Genomic DNA, 14638 nt, shown 5'->3' on the forward strand with positions numbered 1-14638 from the left:
AGAGGTGATGGGAAGCAAACAGCATCCTTCTTCGTAGCTTTTATAGATGTTGAATGAATCTAAAATAAAGGTTACATGCTGGTTGCCTGTGGGCAGGATTGAGTCTGTACATACATTTTGTTTTGCCCATGTAATGCTGTCAAGAAATGTGATGAAGAGCTCTGGTTCTATTGGTAATGGCTCAGGAGGTTGAATTCTCCATTGAAATATTCTTATAATCTCTAACAGTAGTGCCTAGACTGGCAAAGTAGATTTGTACAAAAGATATAATTGTATAAAAAAAGAGCACAGATTTTGAGTGAGTTACAACATAAACTATAACTCAGGTTGTGAGTTTCAACAAAAGATGTTTTATGCTTGTCCATTGTTTGTTTATCCTATGGCTTATACCTCTTTGATTTCATGAGATACCTTACTATTAGTGTTTTTTTCCAACTGATTGGCCTCCTGTACATCAAATCTCAGTTATATTCACCCATTAAGCTGAAGACTTACGTCCTTACTTTACTGAAAAGAATGAAGGGATCTTTTGGGAGCTTACTCAACTTTCCTTTTCTCCACTGCATCTTTTCTGTTTCTTGAGGATTTGTCTTATCTTCTTATAGTTTCCTTCCATTCTATAGCCATGCTTAGAATTCATCTACCAGCTTTCTTTTTTGCTATTATTTATCTCATCACCCCTTATTAAATAAGATTCAATAATTTAAAAGAAAACACTTATAGAACTCCTTTTTGTAGTTGTGTTTCATCAATTGCCTGGTTTTATATCTTTATAACTAACAAAATGAAGATCTATAGGTAAATGGCTTTTAAATCATTAACAGTACTATAATGTGAAGGTACTTAGAGAAGATTCTTCAAGGAACTATAACAACATAGAAGGGAGATGGATTAATTCTGCCGGTAGTGTGTGAAATGTAAGGAGCTAGATCTGGGGGATAGGGGGATAAGAGATGCAAGGAGAGCACGTAAGATGTGGCAACTTGAATAAATACAGAAGTGGATTTACTGATGAAACTTCTCTTTCATGGCCCTGCACCTGCATGAGTCTCTTTTGAGGTATGCTTATGGTCACCTGTTTTTGTATAATATATTTTAATCCCTATTATTTGAGATCATTTTCTCTTTCAACTCCAACATCCCCTCCAACATATTTCCCTTCCCCTTGGCTCAGGTGGTCTTGGAGAAGACACAAGAATTTTAAAGATATAATTAGGGGACAGTTGACTTGGACAAAGGTCAGGTTAGTGAGATATACTTCTGTGGTCTGCAGTTATATATATATGAACCTACGGCTAGCCATTCCAGGGTGGGCATAGATTCCATGCTATTCCTCCCACATACTATGCCAACTCATCCCAGGATTGGGAGACAAAGGTGCAGGGCCAGAGGTCATATCTCAATATGAATGTTTTCTAGATGTCAGGTACTATAATACTGTAGATGGAGGAGGAGAAACAAGATTTAAAATGTGCAGAACAGAAGTCAATTTGTGCAAAGTTCTTCCAGGCATTTGATGTGTAAAATTATAAATAAAAGAGGATTTGTTTCATTGATGAGTGGTCAAAATGAAAGTCCTCTTTTGCCAGGTATGTACTCAATAATGCCTCTTAGAACTTATATGATACTAGAAAGAATTTCTCCCAAATTTAACAACATTCTTAATAATTGACATGATCTTACCAATAATAAGTTGTAAGGCTTAAATGAACTTCTCTAAACTATCAATTAAAACATTTTTCACCCATGCTAGAGGAAAGATCAACTTATTTTTGTATTCTCTCTATTGATGACAAAATTATTAAATTGTTTTCATATAAAGAAACAGAATATATGGGCAACTGATATTTTAAAAATTGTATTATAGAGCTCTGTCATAAGGTTAATTTATTAAAACACCTTTTTTATTCAGGAAACTATAATTAATATGAATTATTTAAAAATTTATAGTGTGTTTTAGTTGATTTTTCTCATTCTAAATACATGTTATTTCTCATACCTAAATTTATATTTATAAATTCGTATTATTTTTCTTAAAGAGGGCTCTTAAAATTGTAGCAACACAAACCAGACCATTGTCCCACTCAAATTAGGCAAACTCAAGTTGAAATAAAGCAAATTCAATAAAGAGACATTTTTTAAAAATGTAGACAAGATATAGGGAAGCCATAAGGGATAATGCATCATACCTGTTATCTATCTGTGATCAGCTCTGGGCCCAAAGAAGTGAGGCAAAACAAGAGTACTGGAACCCAGGAGGAGAGAACCTTGTAGGGAAGAACCCAGTGTGGATAGGAGTTGAGTACTTTGTTTGCAGAATCCAAAGAGACCAAGATAATCAAAGTAGGATGGAGTCAGGGAAACATATATGCAGATGCTCATTCCCTTTGCTCTCTCCACTCTCCTGCCTTAATCTCCCATTGTCCCAACTAGCCTACACAGGAGAACCTATAGAAGTAACCAAAATATATCAGAGAGCAGGAGGCAGAGAGCAAGGTATACTAAGTGTATAGTGGGTTTGAAAAAATAAGGATATCTGGATGTACCTATCATTGTATATTTCTCTACACATATGTATGCATGTGTATACGAGTGTGTATTGTGCATATGAGCATTTACAAACAGAATTATGTTTGTGGTATGTATAATTACACTTAAAATAAAATCAAACTTTGCTTGCTATTTATTACCTGTTTAATTCACTTAATAACAGATAAAAAATTATAAACTTTCTATGCCACAAGGTTGTTTTTTTTTAAAGCAACACATTTTCATAGGGATATATAATTCTATGTTTTATAGTGGATGTATCAGAATTCATTTAGTTTACTTCAGTTTTTCAGCATTATATAAAGACTTGTAATAAACATCTTATAGATAATTTTTTAAAGGATCGATAATATGTGTTTCCTTAAAATAAACTCAAAGAAAACCTAATTGAGATCAAAAGGCTCTCCAGAAAGGCTTTGCCTATTCACATTGCCATCATGCACATATCAGTGTCTATTCCCACAACACCCCCACTAAGTTACACTACACAATATGTTAAAGACAGAACTATGAGTCTGCTTCCCTACCATCTCTCACTCCTTAATGTTTGTAATCTGAAACTCTTCTCTTGGTGGTGAACAACTACTTCCTGGTTTTGAATCCCAGGGGCTATTTATCATTATTATCATTGACCTTACAGCATTTGCGATTATTGACCTTGAGCTCCTATTTGAAAAAATCCTTCTTACTGGTCCTTTCATATGCTCAATGCTGATTTAAAGCCTCACTTTCTGTTCTTTCTCTGTCTTGCTTTTTTTTTTTTTTTTTTTTTTTTGGTCATCCTCCTCTTGCTTTCTATTGGGTGTGGCCAACCATACCTCCTGCTTTCTCTTGGGTATGGTTCAGAGTTCCATTGGCTCTTTGTAAAACTGGCACAGAGTCCAGCAAACCTATCATCTTTCTCACATTTGTGTGTCTTCCTTTTGCAATGCTCCCACTCGCATTTGAGCTCCTATTATTTTCACCTGGAATATCAAGTGCCTTTGAATCGATTCTCCATGCCTCTAGTACCAGATGTATGTTTCTAAAATACGACTTGCTCATAGTACCCTCCTGAGCAATAGTCAGTATCCTCTATGCCTGCCATCTATCAAATGAAATATGAGTTGGTTTTGGGTATCCCTCTTCTACCCCTTCTGAACATATAGCCTACATTCCAGCCAGCTCCAGTTTTCTTTTCTTTTCCACCCATCTATAATTCTCTGTCTCTGCTCTTCAAAGTTCTATCCTTTCCTTAGGACATAACTCAAAGGCTTGTTCTATAGGACTCCTTCTCTGCTGTCACTTCCACTAAAATGACCTCAGTATTCCAAGGTTTGTAATACAGATCTTTGTGATAGTATAGCCAGTTTGGGAGGCTGATAACCTCTACCAGATTATAAAATGATTGAAAGAAGAATAATTGAAAGAAGAAGTTCATTTTCCCCCTAAGCACCCTGCATAAAGTTCTACTGCTGGTAGGTGATGAATAAAAATTAATTGAGTGAAAAAGCAGCCCTAGAAAAATTCTCCTGACACTTTGGGTTTAAGAATAGTTAGGAAAAGATCAAAAATAAGGTAACCATAGGTCATCTCCAGAGTCAGTCCTATAAAGTATCTGACACTACAAAAATTTAAATTTTAGGTCTTGAGTTAAGCAATGAATATGTCCAATATGGCTGTATTGGCTGCCCCAGAGTTCTGAAAACTGCAATGGATTTGTGTTTGACTTTCAAAGATCTAACAATTTACTCGTATTTACACTGCTGAGCAATTCAAAGCTGAACAGATTCTTAGAAGGTATGTGGCAACATTTGCCACATGTAAACACGGAACAGGCAGTTAACTTCTCTGTCCCCGTTGCTACATTTGGTCTTGCCCAGCGGGGACAGACTTTATTGTCCCTTCCCCCAATAGTGTTTCATGAGGAGAAGTTAAAAATATGTCCTGGAAGCATTTATTTACCATGGGATGGCAAACAGGGAAGGAAAACCTCCTGCCCATCATGAACGACACAAGAGCATTTCATTTTGCCACTTTAACAAAGCCAGACGACATACAGCGGTGCAATGTGGAAGACGCACAAATGAATTCTGGTCCCCTTCACTCCATACATGCCTTTTCTTTAGCTCTGTGCATGCCTGTTCCTTCCTGTGTGGTTTCAGACTAGTCATTTCACTATTTGTGCACGGCATGAGGAGTGTACCACCTTCCCACCTCCTACTCTTACCTCCCAGGCTGGAGGCGCGCCAGTTGCTAATGCTGTGAGATCTTCCTGGCCTGGCTCAGACTCCCACACAATGAGACATCCTCTGTGCAATTTGTACGGCACCTTTCCCAAGCGTGGAGATGTTGCACAACCCAGCAGTGAACAATGAGGCAGCAGGAGGCAGCACCAACCGGCGGCATCTAACATGTTCAGGAAAAACAAAATTAAGCAGCGAAGCTCTTTAGAGCAAGAGAGGCTTTTAAAGAGAGTTCTCCCAGGTAATGTGAGCAGCTGCTTTCTCACTGCCCTCACAAGGGCATGCCACGGGGCCAAACAGGCAGCCCCTCCAGCCCCAGGAGGAAGAGCTGAGCTGTGATGGAGACCAAATCCATTTATTTTCATGTTGCAGTGAAAATACTGGATGGTTTGTAAATCATACGTGCTCTGATCGCATTCCTTTTAAGAATACACAGCAGATTTTCTTACTCTGGGCGCAGCCAATTTATTCACATAGGGGAGGCTTTTGATCAGCCTCCCTGCACAGGGATTCTCAGATGAATGGGGTTGCTCTGTTTCTGACTACATTAGGTGTTGCAGAGCAAGTGTGACCAGAGACTGGGTGCTGGAAAGGTGTAGGGATTTTCATGTGGAAAATTTGGCCTGTGAACTACAAGGACTATGCAGGTGGGAAATGGCATTCACGTCTGGTCAGTTTTAATTTCTGAACCCAGCTTACAATCTCTAGTTCAACCACATGTTGACCCCCAATTAAACCATGCCACTGAAGGCCCCGATGGCACGGATACAGAGCAATCCCATTCTCCACAGTGCTGTCAGGAGCAGAGCAGAGTGGTAATTTTGCATTTGGTCTTATTTGTCAGCCTGCATTTTAATGCATTTTCTAATATGACCACCTGATCCAGAACCAAACCCACATTGTTCTCCCTGATAAGCCTGGGGGGTGGGGGGAAATCCTCTAAGGCATCTTTCAAAGGGACTTATCTCTTCAAGTTTGCTGAGTTTCTGAGTGGGTGGAATAGGTTATGCTTTGCATTTCAAGAAATAGAATGAAATGCCACCAACAACACAGAATTTAAATAGTGGCATAGCTGGAGCTCAGAGTATGCTCTTCAAAGACAATGTGAGATTTGACCCACACCTGAGATGTGTGTTGTTATGACTATTAATTGGATCCAAAGTCATTGTTCTAAAATGGCTATCAACACAGCTCATATTTTGCTTAGTAGCTGTGATGGATTTTAGTTGGCAAGTGGCTGGGGTTAGGTAGTGTTAGCTTTGTACAAGAGAACAAAAAAAAAACTTTTTTTTTTTTTTAATTTAGGTTTCTTATCTACTCTGAAGCCATTATAACTGGTATAGTGATTAAGAGAATAGGCTCTGTAGAACAACAGACCGGTTAAATCCTGACTCCATTACTTGGTAGATTACTTATCCTCTCTCTGTCTCAGTTTCCACCTATTTGAAATGGGGTGGTAATAACCTAGTCAGACTCGTGTGAGAATTAAACGAGATAAGTCATCTTAGTGCTAAGCACTGTAGCTTCCATAAAAAGTGCACATAAATGTTTATTTCTATGATGATTAAAGTTCAGATTAATATGATTGAGAGCCCGGTAAGTACCAGCAACACCGCCAGTCTCTGTCTTTGAAAACCTTACATCTAGGAGGGCGGCACATTCTTTCATGGTCTTACCGCCAAAAATTTTAGTATTGAAGTTCCCCCAGCCCTTTCACTAGTTTTCTTAAGGGCTTCTTTCCCTTATTTCCCCTCCTTCTGCATGCAACCTTCTTCAACCAGGGGTATTACCTTTCCCGTAGATCTATGCCCCTGTCACTTATTCATCTCCTAATACTTAGGATATTTTTCACTGTGTGTGTGTGTATATATGTATATATATACATATATACATATATACATATATATACATGTGTAAATATATGTATATATATTTATTATTAATATATGTATATATATTTATTATTAATATATATTTAATATATATAAATATAAATATATATATTTACTTCCATCTCTCTCTCTCTCTGTGTGTATGTGTATATATATATATATATATATATATATTTACTTCCATATCTCCTTTTTAAGATTGTATGTATGCATGTATGTATGTATGTATTTAGAGAGTATGAGAGTTGAGGGAGGGGCAGAGGGAGAGAATGTCAAACACCTCACTAAGCTAAACATGAAGCCCGCCACAGGGCTCCATCTCACAACCCTGAGATCACGACTTGAGCTGAAATCAAGAGTCAGACACTTAACCGACGAGCCACCCAAGTATCCCTCGTGTCTCTCCTTTCCAACGAGAGTATAAGCTCTTTGAGCACAGGCAGATATTTGTATGCACTACTTTAAAGTTTGTTGGGTGAATTTTCTTTTAGGATATAAGAGGATAGGAACTAGCTCTTAGAAAGGTAAGTCTGTTGCAGCAAGTACCTTCCTAAGCTTAGAGAGAAATTCAAGAACTTTGTATACCTTCCACACACTCAGCCTGCTTCAGCACTGGGAAGGTCTTAGCCATCCTGGAGAGATTTTCAAGATGGAAAGACTACAGAGGTGAAGGGAGGAGAGGATTAGAAAGACATATTTCAGCTCTTCACACTTGTGCTTTAAGCCTCTCCACAAAAGATCTCATTCTCCACACATTGAAAGAGAATTAGGTTCATTATATTAAATTAGGAATTCAAGGCAAAGAAGCTATGAGCTTCTTTGAATAGAATAAAATTCTATTACCTATCATCTGTCATCTATCTATCTATCTATCTATCTATCTATCTATCATCTATCTATCATCATCATCATCATCATCATCTATCTACCAGTAGTCAGTGCCTCCCGTTGGAGTCTACGCAAGAGTACAGCAAAGCTCAGGGCAGTCCTCTTTTGCACTCTTCTGATTGTCCTAATGAGAAAGCCAGTTGGCCATGAACATAACTAGGTCTCCGATTCCTACAGCGTGGGTTGTTGCTCTCAGCAGTCGGCACTAGCCTTCTGTACCTACAGAGACTCTGCGTTCTTGCTTTCACTGTGGTGCTGCTCACACAATCCCTGGGAAACAACTGCAAGCTTGTGGGTGATGGACAAGACGCCCGGGGTGAGGAGTGCATTTCCAGTGTGTCTGCCAGTGTTTTCTTTAATGATTTTTCAAATGAATACGGTCTCCGTCCTTCCGTCCTTTAGACTGTGTATGTTGGGCTTCAACGATTTCAAAGCTAATAGTAAAATATGCACTATGCGGCACTGCTCTGCCGAGGAGATTTGAATCATTATTTGTCCTCCTCCTCTGGACAGACTGTAGGGTTAAACGGCTGGGGTTTTGAAACAAAAGATTTATACTCCATTTTCTTTGTGCTATCCATCCACGCCTTCTGTAATAGGAGCCGGTTGGAAAGCTCTGCGTCTGGGTTGTCATTTCTCTTGCACGGTATATATTAGAGTCCAAACGACCTCTATACCATCAAGGTTCCACAAACCTTAAATTTAAGCTACCTGTTCTACCAAAGTACCTAAAACAATAACTTTTTTATGTTGCAACAAACATTACGTTTAATGAGTACAGTGCACATGTAATGATACAGTGAATCAGTGTGAAGCCTCAAATAATGATTTCTGTTGGCACTATAAAAGGAATGTAATTTTTCTTGTTGAAATACCATTTTTCAGTTACTGCATGAGTGATGTGGTAATTATCCCCTACACCTGGGATTTAAATCCAATCCTACAAGCCCATTTTCTGTTTGCAAGCTGTCAGGCTGATGCATAGGCTTTGTTCTTATCTGGCAGTAGGCAAGGAATCGGTAATTCAGAAACAACAAAGCCACTGATGGGTCATCATGTAATCTGCACTGAAAATTGCAATCTGTAATGAGATTGGAAACGCAGATGAGGTGACTAAAATTGATTACCTACCGTATCTGAAAATTTCAATTTTATTGCACAAATATGATCAAACTAGTCCATAAGTTTGGGGATTAGTTGAGAAAGAATAAAGATTACTTTTAAATTAGGTGAATGCAGATAAGTTATTTAAATGTAAATTATTTGCTTTATAGCAATATGGTTGGTCTGCAGGGTGATTCGCACGGTCACATATTTTAAGTTCCCTGATGGCATCGTTTCTGTCTGGGCGTTCCAATTAGAGATGACATATACACTTTCAACTCTTAAAGAGAGTACGGCAAAGCAGACCATGAATGAAAACTCACACCAATCCCCAGACCATAAAAATTTACCTTCATATGCCTATTATGGAAAAAAATAATCAGCTAGAATTCTTGGGAGCTTCAAGAAACACACAGCAGACTGTGCGTGGAATATTTGCAAATATTTTCTCCCCACTTACACTATCTTCCGAGGGGCTGGGCTTTGTGGGTTTAGCTCAGGCGCCAGATTGACAGACTCACGGCTCTCTGCTTCCCACAGGAAGTATGGACTTCATATAATCTCGGAACTGTAAGGACTATTGGTGGCATTCCAGTCCAGCTACTATGAACATCTCTATTTCTTGTCAGTGACATGGCAATAATTCTTATCACTGGAAATTTGGCAGAACTTAGTGATCGTGAAACAGACAAAAATCATCGTAATGACAAAATTCAGAAATGGGTGACAATATATTCTTATTATGCCACCAAAATATTTTACTTGTGAATCAGGCTTCCCAGAAAGTATGCACTAGGGCAGCAAGAAAGAGCACTGAGGGATCAATTTCTGCTTGAGGGAACATCCTCTAGGGAAAAATATATACCACCTAGGCTCAACTTGCCTTGCCTTTTGGGGTACTGAGGTAAAAAAAAAAAATGTTTCTACCCACTGAGCAATGATGGTTGCTTTTGTAGCTGCAAAGCACTTTGGAAGTTTTTGTTTTTGTTTTGTTTTATTTTAACAAGGAAAGAAGTCTCCTCTGACCCTCATATTCATGATCTTTACTCATTGTTGAGGAACTGGAAGGAAATATTAGTGAGCAGCTGGTCATGTGCTCCAAATTACTTTCCAGCATGAAAGTAATTGCCTTCATAGAAGTGCCTTCAGAGGTTCACTGGTGTCCTGCCTGTGAGTATCATCTTCTTAGGCCTTTTTTCTTAACCATCCCCATTCAGAAAGGTCTTTCTTAGGAGGAATATTTGGTAGTAGTACTTTTGTTTTACTACTTTATTTCTGCTTTAAACCTCTTACACTGTGACTTTCCTGTTCAGTTCTTCTGAGACCCAGAGAAAGTCTAGTGGCAGCTGATGCAGTAAGTAGCCATTGATGTTGATCTGCAGTTTCCAGAATGAATGAGGCTCTAGTGGCACAAATCAGCGTTTGCTAAGCTTTATGTTCCATTGTTATTTAACAATTGTGTATGCTCTTCTTCCAGAGGAAAAAAGAAGAAATTGCTTGTTCATTGATGAAACTGTAAAGGTTTACAATATTCCAAGCACCATCTGCATTCATGGAACTGCATTCTCTATTCTTGATCTTTTCTATTTCAAATGTTAAACCCTTTCCTTCTGCAGTGAACTCACTTTCTGCTTTACATCCATTCCTCTCTTCTGAATATCTCAGTCTTCTTCTACATTAAGTTTTTTAACGCTTCTCATTGCTGGCCTCCAAATCTCAAATTCAAAGCATGTAAGCAAAGATGATGTCTGCTGCCCTGGCTCCCACATCACCCATCATCTTCCTCTCAGCACAAATCTGACTCCCATCCTCTCTTTTTTTTTGAAACTGTTTTCTTCATGAACCCTAGTCCAAGCCATAGCAGTCTCTATCTAGACTTGCAGGGTCCCAAAAGGTCTCTCTGTTTCCCATCATGCATCTCTAGAATTCATTCTCCATAAAGCTGTCAGAATTATCCTTTTAAAACATAAACTTGACAATGTCACTCTTGTGCTTAAACCTCTCCAATGGCTTCACGTCACACTGAAAATAAAATGCAGACACCTTATACTGGCCTGGTTTTATGGTCTCCACTGATCTCATCTCATACAATTCTCACTCACTGTGCTATAGCCAGGCTCTGCATCTTTGAACTCAACTAGAATGTTCCTGCAATAGGATCTTTGCCACAGTTTATCAGCTTTGTATGGCTGGCTCCTTCTACCCAATTTGCAGCCTAATTATCCCTTCCTCAGAGAGGCCAATTGGATAAAAAATATCTATCCAGTCCTTTCTATTGAAACATTCTCTTCAAATTCCTTGATAGCATCTATAATTCCTTCTATTTATTTATATTGTTACTTTATTTTTTGTCTTCTCCAACTCAATGTAAGTTGCATGAGATCAGGCGCCTTGTAGGTCTTACTCAACTTTGAAATTCAAGCTTTGAAAATGGCATGGCACCTAGTATCCATGCAGTAAGATGTTAGAATAAATATCAGCACTTATCTCCCACTTGTTTTGGCCAATTGCTTTTTATTTATTTTTTTCAGGAATCACTGTCCTATATCTTAATGCAGAACTGATGCTGTTGACATCTCCCTTCTCGAAATTCTCTTGGCCTTTAAATCCCATGTTATATATTCTGGTTTTCTTTCCACTTGTACAATTCTTTCTCCAGTCCTCTAATTAAAAAGTTGAGTTCCTCTGATCTACATAATTGTCCTTTATCTCTTTCTCACTGCCTTTCTTGGGTATTTCAAATACTCTATGAGTCCAATGGATTTATCAAAGGAAATTGTACTAGATAAGTTAAACAGATAAGAAAGACTTTATTCATAACCATTGTGATAGATAAATATTGAACTCAACTCTGCAGAAACAAAAATCAAAAGCATTTTAAGCACTGAGGTGAGCTAGTGGAAAAGTACTTGAGAGAGAAAGTATTAGTGGGGAGGTTGATCAATGTGATTAGCTCATCTGAGTGTGCTAATTGGTGTTTATAGAAGTTAGGCTCTTACCCTCCCATAGAGACTGAGAGATAAAAGCACTCTTTCTTGATGATTACATTTCAAAGGGATGGCTCCCAGGTCCTTGAGAAAGACATTCCTGGGTTACAAAACTGGCAAGAGGCTGGAAAAAGATTTACATCTCAAAGGGGCAGAGAAAGAATTTACAATTGCAAGTTTCTTAAGTAAATGCCCTAAAAAAAGGGAGGTCAGGATCTTTAGAGTACAAGAAATCCATCTAAAGTTTAGTTGAACTGAAGAGAACATTAGGGGCATCTTGGTCAGAGGCATTTATCAGGTCACCTTGCACATGGGGATGTTCAGACCTGATGGATTTGACAAGCTCTATCCTGCCTTCTCAGTTGCCTACTGAATACCTCTGCTCAGGTACTCCTTGTTCATCCAACTCTTTATGTTTAAAACCAAATCTTTTCCTTTTAAAAAAAATCGAGATGTAATTGACATAAAACACTTTTCCTTTTAGGTGTACAACATAATGATTTGATATTTGTATGTACTGCAAAACGATGACCACAAGTTTAGTTAACATCCATTGCCACACAGTTACACATTTTTTTCTTGTGATGAGAATTTTTTATTTACTCTCTCAGCAATTTCCAAATATACAATACAATATTGACTACAGTATAGTCATCATGCTATACATTATATCTCTAGCACATATTTATCTTATACCTGGAAGTTTTTACCTTTTGCCCACTCTTACCCATTTTGTTATTTCCCCACCCTCCACTTCTAGCAATCACCAATCTGTTCTTTGTATTTATGAGTCTGGGGTTTTTGTTTGTTTGGTAAAGATTCTCTATATCAGTGAGATCACATGGTATTTGTCTTTCTCTGTCTGACTTATTTCACTTAGCATAATGATCCATCTATATTGTCCCAGATGGCAAGATTTCCTTTTATTAATGGCTGAATAGTATTTTATATGCAGACACACACACACACACACACACACACACACACACACCAGATATCTTTATCTATTCTTCCATCAATGGACACATAGATTATTTCTATATCTTAGCCATTGTAAAAAATGCTGCAGTGAACACAGGGATACAGACATCTTTTCAAGATAATTTCATTTTCTTTAAGCAAATACCCAGAAGTGGAATTGCTGGATCATATGATATTTCTATTTTTAATTTTTTGAGGTAGTGCCATACTGTTTTCCATAGTGGCTGTATCAACTTACATTTCCACCAAGAGCACACAAGAGTTCTCTTTTTCCCACATGGTCGTCAACACTTGTTATTTTTTTGTCTTACTCTTAATAGACATTCTAATAAGTTGTAAGGTGGTATCTCATTGTGGTTTTGATTTGCAACTACCCTTCTTTTCTTTTGAAATGATTCTTACATTCATTATTTTCTTTTCTTTTTTTTGGGGGGGGGGTACCACTTTTATTAACTGAATGTCATTTTAGCCACTTTTTCTAGCTCCATTCTTTTCTTTCCTACTCAAATTGGTCCTCTGGTAATTTTCCCAAAATACTCTTTAAGCACAACCCTGTTCTACAAAACATTCAATGACTGTTCATTGTATGCATGGTCATAATAGTATCCATTCTAGAGCTAAAAGTATTCCTTAATGCTCAGGATAGCAAGACTTCCTAATTATATAAAAGACCCTACTGGTTTTAACTACTTAGGGTGCTTGCAGAATTTTTAAGTAGTAATTAAGTAAGAAAAATGGTAACAAGAGGAGAAGGCAGTCCTATGTATTGGAATGGTGGCTTTACAATAGCATAAATGATTAAGAAAAAGATATTAAGAGAAGAAGAGAGTATCTCCATTCATGGTCTTTAAAAAGTACCCATTAGGTCAGATCTTAGAATTTAATCTTTTTGTTGTCCCCAGTCCATCTGGGCTTACTTATCTTCTAATGCTTCATACTACCTAAGTCAGATGCAACTTCTGCCTGTTTCTTTATTTCAGATGACTGAAATGCAAAATGACTCCTAGAAATTTATCCACCATAATATACCACCAATCATATGACTATGAGATGTAATTACTTATAAGCTTGCTTACAAGCAAGGAGAAGCTGGTAAAATTAGCTACTTATGCTTAGTCAAGAGAAAATTCTAGGGTTACTAATGTGCTTCACATAACCAATTGGCATCATGGATAGTCATGGGAGAAAACATGTTTCTGTTCTTTTGCTGACCTGTCTCCTCAGACATTTCTGTATTGTGACCAAGACATTTTCTTTGCTAAAATACTGACTTTTATGGTGAAAATCAGGATGGACATGGCATCTAGGTACTTAGAATACAGATGCCACATTTCTCTATTTGTGTTTATGTATAGGGGTTAAATATTCAAACTAAGCCTAAGGAAAGGCATTTACAGAAACTAAATTGGCCAGTGTGTAACCAGCTAGCTCCATTTAAGGATGAGAAGCTTACTAGATTTGAAGACACTTGTAGTTCTGTCAAATAGAAGAATTATCTATTCCAAAGTAACTATTTTATGAAGTTATTCTATATATGTAGTCAACTATAATATCTGAACCATTTTGCGTTCATTAAGCATTGACACATTTCATCGTATTATAGAACAACATTCATTGAAAGTGCTTGTAGCATTCATTTTCAGAATTTTAATATTTCAAATATAATGTTCTATTTTTTAATTATAAAATATTAGGAATGTATCTCCAAATATATTAGACTTTTCTGTGGTTGTTTAATATTTTATTAGTTTAGGTAATACTAACAAATAAAGCCCGAGTCTTGGTGACTGAATCCAACAGAAATTTATTCCTTATTCAGATAAAACCCATTTGACAGTAATACTGCCTTCTAATGTCAATCTAAGCTTTGATATCAAACCTGCTGATTAGAAGAGAGATGATGGAAAAAGCACACCTACTTCTTGAACGTTCTTACCTGGAATTCACACAAGCAATGAGAACTGGTTTTACAGCCCCAATAGGCTTCAGTGACGTGGGAAATGTGCTTTCT

This window comes from Vulpes lagopus, chromosome 6, assembly GCF_018345385.1.
Source record: "Vulpes lagopus strain Blue_001 chromosome 6, ASM1834538v1, whole genome shotgun sequence".
In the NCBI taxonomy this organism is placed as follows: Eukaryota; Metazoa; Chordata; class Mammalia; order Carnivora; family Canidae; genus Vulpes; species Vulpes lagopus.